Source organism: Euleptes europaea, chromosome 16 (assembly GCF_029931775.1).
Source record: "Euleptes europaea isolate rEulEur1 chromosome 16, rEulEur1.hap1, whole genome shotgun sequence".
Lineage (NCBI taxonomy): Eukaryota > Metazoa > Chordata > Lepidosauria > Squamata > Sphaerodactylidae > Euleptes > Euleptes europaea.
In genome coordinates this window covers 44,198,018-44,213,288 of record NC_079327.1, presented here as the reverse complement: position 1 = coordinate 44,213,288, position 15,271 = coordinate 44,198,018, and the positions used below count along the sequence as shown (strand labels likewise).

The 15,271-nt window shown below is 45.4% G+C and overlaps 1 protein-coding gene across 6 annotated transcripts in view; it reads right to left on the bottom strand.

Moving 5' to 3' along the window:
• GLRA2 (glycine receptor alpha 2) overlaps window positions 1-15,271 on the bottom strand; it is a 160,903-nt gene that overhangs the window by 11,449 nt on the left and 134,183 nt on the right. The gene's annotated exons all lie outside the window — the stretch shown is intronic.

Below are 15,271 nucleotides of genomic sequence, written 5' to 3'. Positions count from 1 at the left end.
AAGGAAGTGTGGCAAGGAAAGGCAGTGCGCAAGGGTGAGCTAAGTTGGAGAGGACACGAAAGCTAAGATGGACCATTTTTTTTAACTTAAGCAATGTTAGAGGCTGGAACCAAGATAAAATTCCAGTTACTACAACTGAGTATGACTAAGTATGAACTGTTGCTTCATACAAGACTATTTCCTGCACATGTTCCAGAAAATTGTGTGGCATATGTACAGTACACATACCAATCACATGTGAACCGCTACAGCACAGGGACAAATGTGGCTTCAGTATATATGGTCCTTCATTAAACTGGAACTACTCCTAAAAGTGAGCCTAGTGATACTGTGTTTTAAAAAAAACAGATGCATTATGAAAACAAGTCAGGATTTAAGCTTATGTTAATATATCCCACAGCCACTTTACAACATGCCAGGTTGAGAAGTAAGTAATAATGCACATGTGAGCTGGCCCCCTTTCTTGCTGCCTTGTTGGCTGTATACTGATAAATGCTACAATCTGCATGTTCTTTTATTATTTTATTTCTGAACCATGCATTAAGACTGATACTTTCTAGGGAAAAACAACAACACATACACCCTCAAAAGAATCCCAATCCGAATATAGTTACACACATGCGTGAAAACTTCACATACACACACCTGAAAATCTGGTGAGTGCTACTGCTAATTTTGTAACAGGACAAAAAAGGCACTGGCCTTTACAGCAGTTGGAAAGACCATCGAGCAGCACCCATTCGCATGTGCAGTTAGAGGTCCAGCAAAGGATACATATGCAATGGCCCCCTAGTTGGATCAGGGCATTCCTTTGGGAATGACATGAAACAGGGTTAAGTTTGTAAAGCCATAAGAGAAACTGCACTTGAATACGACTCTCGAACTTCGGAAGGAAATACAACCCTGCCGCATAGTAAACCCATTGGCAGACTCCCACAGAATGACACATGAAACAAACAGCAAATACCTTATCGGGGGAAAAGACGTATGCCACTGTCACAACATAATAGAAACGAATGGAACAAAAAAGCCCCGTGATTTTACTTATGGTGAAAGTTTACAACAGGAGCCACAAGAGAAATTGGAGATCAAACAGCAAACAAGAGAGGCAGGCAAGGCAAAGATGTATAACCTGTATCTAGCAATAGCATAAGTACTTCAAAAGTACAAGTTCGAATTGTTCTGAAAGCCACCACAGGCCTTCTTTGTATAAGCCTGTACACTTTTATTTGCAACGTGGAAGTTAGACATCATTTTCTGGGTCAATAAAGATAGCCGGCCTCAAATTCACAATACTCCTGTGTGCCTCCCCCTGCTGTCCATAGAAAAGGCTGCATTATTGATTCCCACCAAATGAATATAATACAATCAAAACACGGGAGAATGCAAGCTGCGTGTGGGGAAAAAACAAAAAAGTGAATTGCCTGAACTACGACTGACAGATCCTTGACATTACAAAAATAAGAACTTGATGTGGGTTTTGACTTGTTTTGTGATTCAACTGGGAAAGTCGTGTGTCACTAGGAACTGTGAATAGGACTAAGAGACGTCCGTCCGACACACAAACTAGAGTGCAGCTAATAAACCATCTGGAAGGTCCCAACATTTGTTCTGTGCTGGACGTTTTTGGACATCTTTCCCCATACATCTGCTTCCATGTCATCTTTTTAAATTGATTGAAATGTGTGATGTTGATCCCCTTCCCTTGCAGTTCTTAAAGCAAACAAACAGCCAGGAGGGGAGTAAGGAAGATGTTCGAAAAGAGTAAATGAACATCATAGGGTGTAAAAATGAAATCTGTCACCTTGAAGTTGGACAGCGACTTGAACATATCAATCAATGGTGCTTTGAAACATTATCATCTGAGTCAGACCAACTGGAGCATTTCTTTCCCCTTCCTACTGGCCATTTATGCAGGGGAAATTTACGCTGGGGTTTCCGCTCAGCAGATGCACATTCTTCTGATCCGAATTCTCAAAAATGTTATTTGTGGGGGCTTTTTGCCCCAAAGAAATTCCAGTAGTACCTTGTGATCAATTATGCGTCCCCTGCGAAAATGCCAAGCTTCTGAACTAGTGGGGGAGTGGTCACCGATGTTGTCATTGTTACATGGCTTGCCACCCCCCTTTTTAGGGATGTACACTAGCAATAAATCACAAAATCTCTAAAAAACCCCAACAAAAACATGTTGGCGCATGGGATCGCAGGCAAAGTTAGATTCTCCCCTCTTTTTGTTCCTTTTCTGAGGCTCACAGCAACCATATGGGACAAGAACCTCACCCAGCCTATAGGAGAAACTTTTTCTAACCCAACTGCATTCATCTAGAGATTGTTGCGGGGGAGGGGGAGGGACTATAAAGATGAAAGACAGCAGCTTGCAATGAGGAAGGGAAGTTGGCCGTCCGGGCGAGCCCGTCCCCCTGCATGTTTTTATTGTAACTGAGCTGAGTAGCCCCTGTTCTCTCGGTAGTCCTGCACTGCGTGTGTTAAGTGCTGTCAAGTTGTTTCCGACTCATAGCGACCCTATGAATCAATGTCCTCCAAAGAGTCCTACACTTAACAGCCTTGCTCAGATCTTGCAAATTGAGGGCCGTGGCTTCCTTTATAGGGTCAATCCATCTCTTGTTGGGTCTTCCTCTTTTCCTGCTGCCTTCAGCTTTTCCTAGCATGACTGTCTTTTCCAGTGACTCTTGTCTTCTCATAATACGTCCAAAGTACGACAGCCTCAGTTTAGTCATTTTAGCTTCTAGGGTCAGTTCAGGCTCGATTTGTTCTAAAACCCACTAAAAAGTCCTGCACTAGCAGACAAAAAAAAACCCAAAAAAGTTCAGTCCTCTGCCTTGACTGCTGCACTCATCTCCCTGAACCAGAAAAAGGAGGTGCTCTGTTTTAACTGCCTGCTCTTGGGGGCTAGATGGAAGTGATTTGGGGGCTAGATGGAACTGATTTCTCACAGCGCTGCAGCTTCAGGTTGGACAGGGCAAGGGGGTGGTGAAAGCAGCAGAATCAGCAGCCTCTTGAGAAGCGAGCAGGAGGGGGTTTCCAGAGCGGCAGAGACTATTGCAATGGAGGCTGTTGTCTGGCCGATTGGTTAGGAAAATGCAGCGCCTGCTGCAGGGGCTGTGGGGAAGAACCTCTCTCTTTCCTGCCCTTGACTCCTTCCTGCACTGGAGGAGGAGTGGTTGGATGAGGGAAGGACAACTGAGAATGGGTGGGGGAAAAGAAACTCAGAATTAAGACTATTCATGGAAATTGCCTCGATTAGCTTCGCTTTGGGATCAAGGCTGGATTTACATTTGTTATATATATAAAAAAAGGTCCCTAGAAATGAAGGACAAAGGCACGGCAAATGCGAAGCGAATGCTGAGGGATGTGAAAATCATGAATAAGTAAAAAGTAGCCGTGGAGCAGTCCCGCAGGGATCACTCAACTACTAACAAAGCATAAATGGCCCTTGAGTGCCAGTTGCTGGGTAGGGAGAAAGGAAACCGGGCTTGCCAGTAAAGATTACACTAAATGGATCCCCCTGACTTCCATGGGACAGGATAAACCTAGGACACAGCTGGTGTTTTACAGGGAATTAACCTGATTATTTTTTGTTCTTTTCAGTCTTTCCTTTCCCCATATGCAGAGAGTCTTACAGCGGCTTTTTCTACACCAATAACTTACTCTACAGTATCCTTGTGGTCTATCTACGAGGTTTGGCGGTACTTTCAAATGTTTGGTCTGCATGCCTTCCAATGCAACATTGCTTTCTGTTAGTGTAATCCTGTCTGCACTCTCTTCTAAATGTGATATTTGTGTCATTTGTGACGGGGTTGTGCACCTGGGCGCTACCTCCAGGGCTCTTCCTCTTTGCCTCCATCCTGTAGCCTTCCCCAGGTCCCCTTTGGGCCAGACTCAGACTGGGCAGGGGATGCTGGATAAGCGCTCCTGGTGTCCCTTCTGCCCCTGGGGCTTCACCAAGCAATCTCTCTGGCCTTCAGGCTCTCATCCATCCTCCTCCTCAGCTGGCCCTTTCTCTTCTCCTTTTATCCCTTCCCCAGTTTCCAGCCCCTTGTTCCCTTCCAGTCCCTGCCCTTTCCACCAGCTGCTTCCCTTTATCCCAATTCCCTTTAGCTTCCCAGCTCCCTCAAGGCATGGTCTGGCTCTACCACCTGTGCCAGGGCTCCTCGTGAGCAGCTCATTTCTGCCCCTTCCCTCTCTGCCACCTGGTGCCACACTTCTTGGCTGACGGCGTTCTGCTGGCTCCCTTCCCAGCTAGGCAGCCTGTGTGACTGGTGGGCTGCCTGCTGTGAGAGGGTGGGGTCATTGCTTACCCTGGGCGACAAGGCAGAGTATGGAGGGGACAGATCGGCCATTGCTTGGCCCCAGCCTAGCATCTCCGACAGGTAAGTGTGGCCCCTGGGTTTCCCTCAGTCCCCCCCATTCCCCCCATCTGGCTTGTGGGGGTTGGCTGGATGGGGACGGCGAAGGCCATGTTTAGGCTCCCCACCCCTTCCTTCCCCATGGCCGTGGCTGTTGCTTTAAAAGCCTAGCCTCGCTTTGCTCTCTCTCGCCCTCTCTCTTGCTCTCCACAACCCCAAGCTGAGTTGCAAGAAGCACTTTCCCAAAATAAAAGAAAATGACCCATGCACTGCAAAGAGATGTGGAGCAATACAACCGGGGGGGGGGGTTTCCTAATACTCCACCTTTACTTTGCTAGGCTACATGCATTGGGAAAAAAAATTAAATGCTGGGAAATTGCTGCCTGGGGGAGAGGGGGAAAGGAGTGAGGGAGAAGGGAGATGGGCAGGCATGGACAAAAGAGAGGCAGAGAAATGAACAGTGTCTCCAACTTGTCCGCACCTCAGGAATAGCCGTCTTTGAAATGGAGAAAAGAAATACATTGTCATAGAAGCGATAACACTGACATTAAACGATTGCAAAACATTTCCAATACCAAATGGAGAAGAAGTAGCGCAGACGCAAAAAGATAAAACAGTTCATTAAACATTGTAAACAATTAGTGCGGAAATGGCCACTGGAAACGGGACAAGCGGTGCCGGCATTATGGCTGCCCCAAAGAGAGCCTCTGCCCCACGTCCTCCGCGGCTGTCATCCCTATTCCACCCCCTGGAAGCTCCGGCACGAAATGGTTTTGCAGCACCTGGTCAAAGCCACCCCTGCCTCCAAGGGCACCCTCATTCTAGACGGAACAGTGCCAGGGGCCAGGAGCCAGCTGAGGCCCGAGGCTGTGGTCCGCAATGAAGAAAAGAAGAGGCTCGCGTTAGTGGACATCACCATCTCCTTCAAAATCTGGAAAGCTGCCATGGAAGAGGCCAGGGAAAGAAAGCACCATAAGTCCGCTCCCCTGGCAGATGCGCTCAGGCGGCACAGCTACGAGGTCCAGGTCCACAGGTCCCTGCTGATTGGAGCCCTGGGTGCCTGGGATCCAAAGAAAGATCCCCGTGCTGCATGCCTGTGGCATTGGCAAGAGATACGCCAAGCTGATTCTCAGGCTTATGGTGTCTGACACCATACGGTGGTCCACAGATCTTTACATAGAAGGTATCTCTGGCCATCACCAGTACAAGGTCCCGGCTTGCCCTCCTGACCCCAGAGAAGGGAAGCCACAGAGTGCCCCTGTAGTGGGCTTTTCCTCCTAGGTCCCAGAGGAAGGGAGCCACCAACAGCCCACTCTCCTAACCCCAGAGGAGAGGGGCCACCCATCCGGCTTGCCCTCCTATCCCAGAGGAAGGGGGCCACCTCATTGTGTTCCTACAATGTGTCTACATTGTACCTCATTGTGTCTACTATGAGGTTTACTTAATTTATCTGTTTCTCAATCTGCCATACAATGGATATGAAAAATGGCTCTTTCCTCTTGTACACACCCCTGAGCTTCCCTCATGGACGCAGCACTTTTTAAATAGTAAAATTAATTATATCCTTGTCAATTTAAGGAAGGTGCCAAACACCCCATTAACCTGTGTGTTGCGCTGACTTGCCTACATGTAAATAGCACCACTCTGGATCAGTTCTGCCACGCTGGGGAGAGACACGGCAGCTGCTGCATAATTGGGCTACCCATTTCAAGGCAGCATTGTCTGCCTCATTTGTAAAAGCAAGACATCGCTAAAAGGTGACATCCCTACCAAGTACTCAGAATAGATAAACCTCCTTCCAGCCTAGCCGTGAATAATAATCGGTGAGTTTGTTTAGCTCAAGCAGATAGGGGGGGTTCTTTTAAACCTTGGTATGAAAGCTGAGAACAAGAGGCCCATTGTAATATTGTTTTAATATACACCTGTTGTTTCCACAAATGGACTAGATGTGATACTCCTTCCAGTTATTATTAATAATAAAAGAGTAGATTTCATTTGTAGTGTAACCGGCCTTTTTTTTTTATTTTCCCGGGAGTTTGCATTAGTGTGATTAAAATTGTTGTAAACAATGTGGAGGAAGCACTAACACACACACACACACACACACAAAACAAGACAGTTGTACTCACATGGCTGTGTTCTGATGCTATTTGTGTGGATCTTGTCATGGATCTCTACTAGGAGAGGTATTTTATAAGTTTATGGGTATTTGCTTATGTATTTGCTTATGGCTTTGCTAATAAGCAATAAACCAAACAAACTAGGAGAGGACCGGAGCACAAATGTTCAAGAGGGGGGCTATGAGAACAGCATGGTATACGCAACAGTGAAACAGCATAGGAGCATGATCCTGGTGAGCTGCACAGGTGATTGAACATTTGCATGCATATCTAGCCTTCATTTTTAGTGGTGTAGTGCTATAGCTCAACTGGTGTCGCTCCTTCAGAATTAGATTAGCAGGAAGCTGCTCATCTGGGCTTAAACCTGAGTAGTACAACGCAAGAAGGATTTCATTTGTTATCTTTCCTTCCTTATACTCCAAGAAAGAGGGTTTTTTTTTTTGGGTGGGGTATTAGTCTTGGGGAATGCATTCTTCACATACATTCCAACCCTAATTCCCCTCCCGCAACAATTCCAGAAAGCTGTGATCTATTAGGGCTTCGCCCTCCTTTGAATTTAAGAATGTGAGATTGGTACAGGGAAAGTGCTGTTCCTCAAATCCCAACAAATACTTTTTCAAGCATTCTAGCTTCAAAGTAGAAAGAGCTCTTCAAACCTTAGAGCATCCTTTACTGTAGGGTACACATTCCTCAAGCCTACGCCCCCCACTTAGGTTTGCCAATCTCCAGGTGGTTACCAAAGGGAAAGAACAACAACTCTATGTTAAAGGGATTTCACTAAGAAAAACAACAACGTAGAAGGGTTAAATCCAAACATAACCAAGTACCAAACACATCTCTTCATATATTATACTCATGTGGTGGCTGGAGTTATCCTGGAATAACGTCTCATCTACAGACCACAACAGTCAGTTCAGCTGGAGGCAGCTTTGGTGGAAGGACTCCATAGCATTGCATCCCTGATGAGCTCCCTCCCCTGCCCCCAAACTCCGTCATCCCCAAGCAATGCCTTCCAACTCTCCAGGAACTTTCCATGCCAGAGTTGGACAACCTACCCCAGCTCCAGAATGCTATAAACTGTTGGAAGCTCAAGTCAGGGCTGCTGAGAGCTACCATGGGTAGGGTTGCCAGCTCCGGGCTGGGAAATATCTGGATATTTTGGGGATGGAGCCTGAGGAGGGCGGGGTTTGGAGAGGGGAGGGACTTCAATACCAGAGAGTCCAATTGCCAAAGCGGCCATTTTCTCCAGGGGAACTGATTTCTGTCCCCCGAAGATCAGTTGTAATAGTGGGAGATCTTCAGATACCACCTGGAGGTTGGCAACCCTAACCATGCCCCCTTCCTCAATAACATTTAAAACATAACAAAGAAATGGAAGGAGGGGGGAAAGAGAGAAGCGGATGCTAGAGCGTCTAGTTTGGCCCTCATGGACTGAAAATCCATGAGCTTGGGAAACATGTTGAAAACAGAATTGCTACTTGAAAAGCAGCGAAAAAGAAAGAAAAAAAACACAACAACCCTCATTTAAAAAAATTACCACTGCAAAATTTCCAGATGCAGAAACATATTGCCAGATACAGAAAGATATTCTGTATCCCTGAATGAAGCTCTTGTGCAAGAAAGTTTTCACAATGGATGCAGTTCTACAGAATGGGGAATAAGCCAAAGCAATAACATGTAATCTGTGGAAGCAGCAATGCAAGCATTTCAACTGAAAAGCTTTTATGATGGTTCTGTTGCTAATAGGGGCGAGTAAATTTTGTCCAAACGGTGCTCTTTGGGGAAGACTGCTGAACTCTGCAAACAAAAAAAAATCCTGCTGTATGATTTCTTTTAGTTTCTGTTCTTTTTTAAAAAATTGTAGTCTTCCAGTTTGTTGAGTTTTCTTTATTATTCCTGCATTGGCAGTCTGTGTCTTTAATGCTACGCATTAGAATAAGGAGGCAGTATAGTTTTAAACAGCAGCACAGTTTAATGTCAGGTTGTTTTTCTGTGCGGAGCTGCAGCAACAGCTTCCTTTTTCTCTCTTCTTGCCCACACTACGTCCTGGAGTGGACTGAGGCAGTCTAAAACACTGGTGCACACACACACACAATTTTTTGCCTCCAGAGCAATTTGTCATAACTGCCAGTCCTCTTCTGGGGCTGTCTGAATTTCCCAGCTTCTCCATGAGGCTATAGCTCAGTAAAGGTAAAGGTCCCCTATGCAAGCACCGGGTCATTCCTGACCCATGGGGTGACGTCACATCCCGATGTTTACTAGGCAGACTTTGTTTATGGGGTGGTTTGCCAGTGTCTTCCCCAGTCATCTTCCCTTTACCCCCAGCAAGATGGGTACTCATGTTACCGACCTCGGAAGGATGGAAGGCCGAGTCAACCTTGAGCCGGCTACCTGAAACCAACTTCCGTTGGGATCTAACTCAGGTCTTGAGCAGAGCTTGGACTGCAGTGCTGCAGCTTACCGCTCTGCGCCACGGGGCTCAGTATGATCTACTAATGTAGCTAGTTGGAAAAGCAATATTTTATTATTTGTAATGGCATCTCATTGAATACACACTGGGCTTGTTGTTGGACATTGTAAGCCTCCAGCCTGTTGGAAGTTCTAGCATTTCTACTATCTTGCCAGTAGGGCTGTAATTGATAGGGGCTCAGGGCGGGCAAGTATACCACAGGAAGAGGACGTGGGATGTAAAATTCATTACTGAGAAACTGTCAGAATTCAACTTCAACAACACTTTGTTTTCTTAAAACAAATCCCTTCAAAATTAAAGATTATGAACCAATGCTAGATCTGGAGAGAATAACAGGGTCCAGCTAGGCAGAGCCAAACTGAGTGTGTGCGCGGGGGGCAGTGTTGGGAATCTGAGCACTTAGTCCAGTTTCACTTTCACTTTCAGCAAGTCCTAGAATAGGGGTGTCGAACTCATTTGTTACGAGGGCCAGATATGACATAAGTGCCACTTGGTCGGGCCGGGCCATTTGTATAATAAAATTCAGTGCCAGGTCCCAGAGATATAAACTTTGTAGAAGACACAGGCAATTAACAATATCATTGTTTACTTAAAATAAAAACTTGCTTAAAACAATAATACTGTTAAATAAAAGAAAATACAGTAAGAATGTATTCCTTCCAAGAAGAATCTTTTGAAGAAGAATCTACACTTTTAGAAAGTGAAGTGAAAGCTGCACTGAGTGCAACTGGGAGAAACAAATCACCTGGAGTAGACGGGATATCAGTAGAGCTATTTAAGCATGTTTGTATTTTAAGTAAAAAAGTAAATTAAAAAATAATATAATTAATTGGTTTCGTCTGTGTCCTCTATCTCTGGTCCATGGTATTAATTTTTTTAAAAATTTAAACGGGGGGGGGGGTGTGGCTGCCATGGCTGGTGAGCTTGGAGCGGGCTCGCCAGCCCAGATCTGGACTGGGGGGGGGGGAAGGGAATTAAAAGTACAGTTAGGCATGCTGAATGATCAACATGGAAATACATTAACTGAACAGGCAAAATAAAGAAAAGGTGGGAACAATACACTAAAGAACTATAAGAAGAGATGAAAGGATGACAGATTCCTTCCAAGAAGAATCTTTTGAAGAAGAACCTACACTTTTAGAAAGTGAAGTGAAAGCTGCACTGAGTGCAACTGGGAGAAACAAATCACCTGGAGTAGATGGGATATCAGTAGAGCTATTCCAAGCCACAGAACTGGGGTCCATCAAAATCTTGACAAAATGCCAACAAATAGGGAAAACAAAACAATGGCCTACAGACTGGAAACGATCAATTTACATTCCAATTCCCAAGAAAGGAGACATCAAAGATTGCAGCAACTATTGGACCATCACATTAATTTCTCACGCAAGTAAAGTGATGCTCAAAATCTTACAACAAAGACTGTTACCATATATGGAATAAGAAATGGAATAAGAAATGCCTGGTGTTCAAGCTGGATTCAGAAAAAGAAGAAGCACTAGAGATCATATTGCAAATTTACTTTGGTTGACATCTCTGGAAACAAAATGCAGTAGTTACAATCCTTTTTCACTCACACACAGAGAAAAATGTAGTTAAAATGTAGTTAAAATGCTTCTGTCAGAAGCCTAACTTTGCAAGAGATCTGCCTCCTTTAATTGGGCCTATGGCAGATAATCAGGGGAGACAAAACAATCCTGGAAAAAGCCCTCCCCCTCTGTTTGCCTTTTACTAACAGAAACCAAGCCTGGAAGCCTGGAAATACTGTGTGGTTGCCTAACAATGGCCACTGGGTGCATCCATTTGTTAAAGCTACAGACCCTCCTTTTGTTTTGTTTTTAGCTTTCAAATTTTTCTGCAAACCTGGGGCTTTCCTCAGGTTTGAAGAAAAATATGTCTTGTCTGTTCATGGCTCCAATCTCTGGATTTAAGTATTCACAGGTCTGGCCATGTTGGGAATTAGATGTATTGATTACTCAATTGCATGTTAAACAGTTGATGTCTCACTGAGTAAAGGCAGATTAACCAGAGTTTTTAAAAATCAAGTTTTCCCTATAATTTTTTTCTTTGACAAAACATCCCACTAAAGGATATATGGTGTGGTGAGGGTGTAGGAAGGTGTCATTTCAGTACTTTGCTCTACCAGAAAAAAAGCTGTTAACGACCTGGTTGCCAGTACAACATTTCTAACTTCTTACTATAGCACAGTGATGGCAAAAACTGTTTTTGCTGGCTGTCACCTGGTCAGACAACCATCAAACAAGAGAACTGTGTGTTAGGAAGATGTTATAAACTCTAGGAGTTACCCTAGCATATCTTTGCTATAATAATACATTGTATCATTATTTCCTACTGGTCCAACCTCTTGTGAGCTGAGTGTGAGAAAGCACCACTTAAAACTGATTAAGAAGCATTTAGACCACACTAGTAATGTTTGCACCAAGATGCATCACTGTACATGTACACCATTACAGAAGACCTCTCAGCCTGGAGAAAGCACCTATAGCTTTCAGATTTTAAAAGGGTGGTGTGATATATTTACAGCCCATTCCTGGGGGGGGCCCCCGAAACCGCTTAGGAGGCGACCTCTCCCCACAGCCAGCGTGTGTGTAACCACGAGATTACACCGCTGCTTGGGCACCGGCGCAGGGGGGCAGGCCTGGGAGGAGGAGCTGCTAGTTAGGTGGCTCCCTATCCCGGTTCGGCCCGGTACACCAGAGCCGGGAACGGCAGTGCTGCGCCTGCTTTTTACATGAAATAATCAGAGAAGAGAATAATGAAGGGGATGATGGTGGCATGGGCAAAGGGCTGGGCACTGTGCAAATGTACTGTTCTGGGTAAATAATGCCAGTTAAAAGGGGGGAAAAACACTCCATGTGCAAGCATTTTCATTTAGGAAGGTGCTTTTACAATGTGCTCCTTTTGGCCTTCAAGAAACCAATGCCGTACTTTGTTTTCTGGCTTTTTTCTAGCGGCTCATACCCTATTTTCAATTTTGTACTCTTTTCCAGGCACAGAAAAGAATGGGAATATTTTGCACCCAGCAGGTGGGCTCTTTTCATCATTTGGAAAATGGCAAAGTACAGTTGTGGTGTGTTCCCTGCTGTTTATGAGCAAATTGTACGTCAAACCCAGTGAACTGAAGTGCAGCCCTTTCTCTTCCTGATGAGGATCACTTCGGCATTTGTATCAAGTTCTACATTTTTAAAAAAAATCTCTCATGCTGTGTAGCACTCGACTGTTGGGCTAGAAATATGAATCTCATCCCAAGTGGATACATGCGATTAAACTGCAAATTAACCACACAGCTCAATCACCTGCATACTGAGGCTACTTGTCAAGGATACCTGAAAGGTATGCCTCTTCTAACATTTGCCCACAACTCTTGTATGACTTTCACATCAAAACAGTATTGATTATCTGGTACCTGCCTCTTTATATTCTCAAGCATCACCTTTCATAAATTTACAAGAACCATCCTAGCTATCTGTTTTCAATCAATACAAATGGCCATGTTAATGGGCCTTTAAACCCAAAAGCCTGTTGCCCAGTACCTGTGCCTCATGGAGTCTTAGAATTGGAGAACCTTCCTCCTCCTCCTCATCATCATAACCATCATCATTGTGTATTCTAGTTCTCAACCTGGTCAAATCTGAGGATACTTAAATCTGGAGGCTGGAGTTGTGAACACACAAGAGGGATCTTTCTGCAAACCTGAAAAACATCCCAGGTTTGCAGAAAAATCTGGAAAAAAACCCACCACAAATATTAGTAGTTTAAAAACCCCAAATGACAAAAGGAGCACCTATAGCTTTAAGAAATGGATGCATTCAGTAGCCGTTCACAAGTTATGAAGCATTCCAGGCAGTAGGAAAAGAAGACAGTAGGAAAAGAAGAAGACCCACCATGAAATGGATTGACTCAATAAAGGAAGCCACAGCCCTGAGCAAGGCTGTTAACCAGAAGATTTTTGGAGGTAATTGTTTCATAAGTCAAAAATGACTTGATGGCACATAATGTACATGAACAGGCCATCCATTCTTGTTCTCCTCTCCATCCCTATGTGTAAAATCATAATCTTTGGGGAAGGCCAAGCCTATCAGATGCGAGGACAGGTCTACTCATGACCTTTGGCAAAACCAAGCATAACACAGTTCCCAGTTTTTAAGTGGTGTGTGTGTGTGGGGGGGGGAGATAAGAGCCCATCCTCTTCCCCTCCACCCCATTCAACTCCAGGCTGCTCCAGGGCTTGCAGTGTCTCCGCAGAGCACAAGGTGGGGTGTGTGGGTGGGAAAGAGGGATGCATCAGGCATTCCAAAACATTAACGGTCACCAGCCCCCCAAACTCTCCTCTCACTTTGAGTGTTTAGAACGCGCCCCAAGCCCCCCTGCCCACAAGTCTCACATGCCCAAAGCCTACCACAGCCATTGTCAACACACAGTCCTTGAAAGGGGGGGCAGGAAGACAAGGAGTTGGAAGGTCCTGCAGGTGGAAGAGCAGAGGGTGCCTCGGCTGGTGGAAGGAGGGAGATTAGCAAGGCCAAGGGAAGTTACCTGGGGGTCTATTTCTCCCACTGCATAGAACTTGAACATCTCCTCAAAAACCTTTAGCTTCCTCTCCTCGTTGCTTGCCATAGTCTCGCCTGACTAACAGTGGCAGCTTCTGCCTTACCAAGGACTACAACACCCTGCTGAGACCCAGGGTCTACCTCTTCCTTCCCCCCTCCTAGCAGCAGCCTAATTGGGGGAATGGGACACATGCACTGCAGAATGAGCCAACTCTGCTGGGCAACTGAGCCTCCCCCACCTCCTAGCAGCAGCTTAATCAGGGGAACGGGCTTGTGTGCTGCAGAACAAGCCATCTCTGCTAGGCAATTGAGCCTCCCCTACCTCCTAGCAGCAGCCTAGTTGGGAGAAAGGGGGTGGGCGTGTGCTGCAGAACAAGCCATTCCAGGCTATTGAGCCTCCCCCACCTCCTGCTGCCACCCCTCTCTGCCTGCTGCCCGGGGTACCCGTTCCCCTTGTCCCCCTAGATTCGGCCCTGGTCTGTGTGCGTGTGGGGGGGAAACAGTTTCAACTTCTTTCTTTTAACCTATTCTATTATACGCTATGTTATCTGGATTGTTTCATATCTAACCAATGGTTTCCCAAAGCAAAGCCTTTTTGCAAGTCAAAGGCAATTCTGTATGGTGTGGGTTGGGAACACACAGCTTGCATTATAGAAAATAATATCCACTGTCACTGAGAATAGAGCAGTATGGATTGAATTTGCATAACAGGAAGAGAAAGTCTCGTTCTCCCTAAGGAGATAAACATCTACAACAGTGCATAATGCCAGCCATTTCTGGAAAATGGACAAATACGATAGTCACACTTGACACCACACAAAAAGCAATGTCGTTTTAATTCATTAAAAAATAGGTGGCTGAAAATCAGTGACTAAAAACAAATGAAATGGATGGCAAAACACACAAACATAGCAAAAACAAACATACATCATACTAGCACTCAAGAATTATCCAAATTACAAGTTTTGGCAAAAGAGGGTGGGTGAGGCAGGGCTCCCAGAACATTAAAAGGTCCCCAGGGAGCCAAAGACAAATGGGTTTGTAATCAGTATTTCTCTTCTCTGTTGTGGGATTAAGCTGGAAGGATACATCTCCTAACCGAGGTATGATTACCTGGGGCCCTTGGTCTGATACTTTTCTCACTGGGTAAACAGAAAGCCAGCCGAGCACATGGTACCTCAGCCTTACCACAGCTAGGCTTGCTGTTTGCCCACCTGCAGAGAGTAAACCCCTGCCCTGAGCCCCAAACTCAGCCCTTAAGAAATTGAGAAGGAGAGAGAAAAAAAAACCTTGGAAAACAACCTCCATAGTGACAGGAGGAATTTGTATAGCATCATTCAGAAATGGCATCCTTCCAACCTCCATCCCATCCTGAGGCATGATAGTGGTGGGGCTAGGATTATTTACCTTGCTCCGACACTGAAATTGTGTAATGCTAGGTCCATTACTAATAAGACCAACACAATGCAAGATTATTTTGCAGTGCAAGAAGCGGACCTGGCATGCGTGACCGAGACCTGGGCGAGAAAGAGGGAGACAGTGGCCTTCAAAGAACTACCCCCCGCCCAGGGTTCTCAGTGTCAGTCCCGGACACAGGGTTGGGGGGGAGAGGGGTGGTGATACTCATCTGGGAGGCTTTCTCCTTTAGGGCACTCCCTGTCCCAAAGATCTCTGGTATTGATTATGTTGCTCTGGTGTGGGACACTGATGAGAGTTTGGCTATCTCTCTGGTATACCGGCCACCTA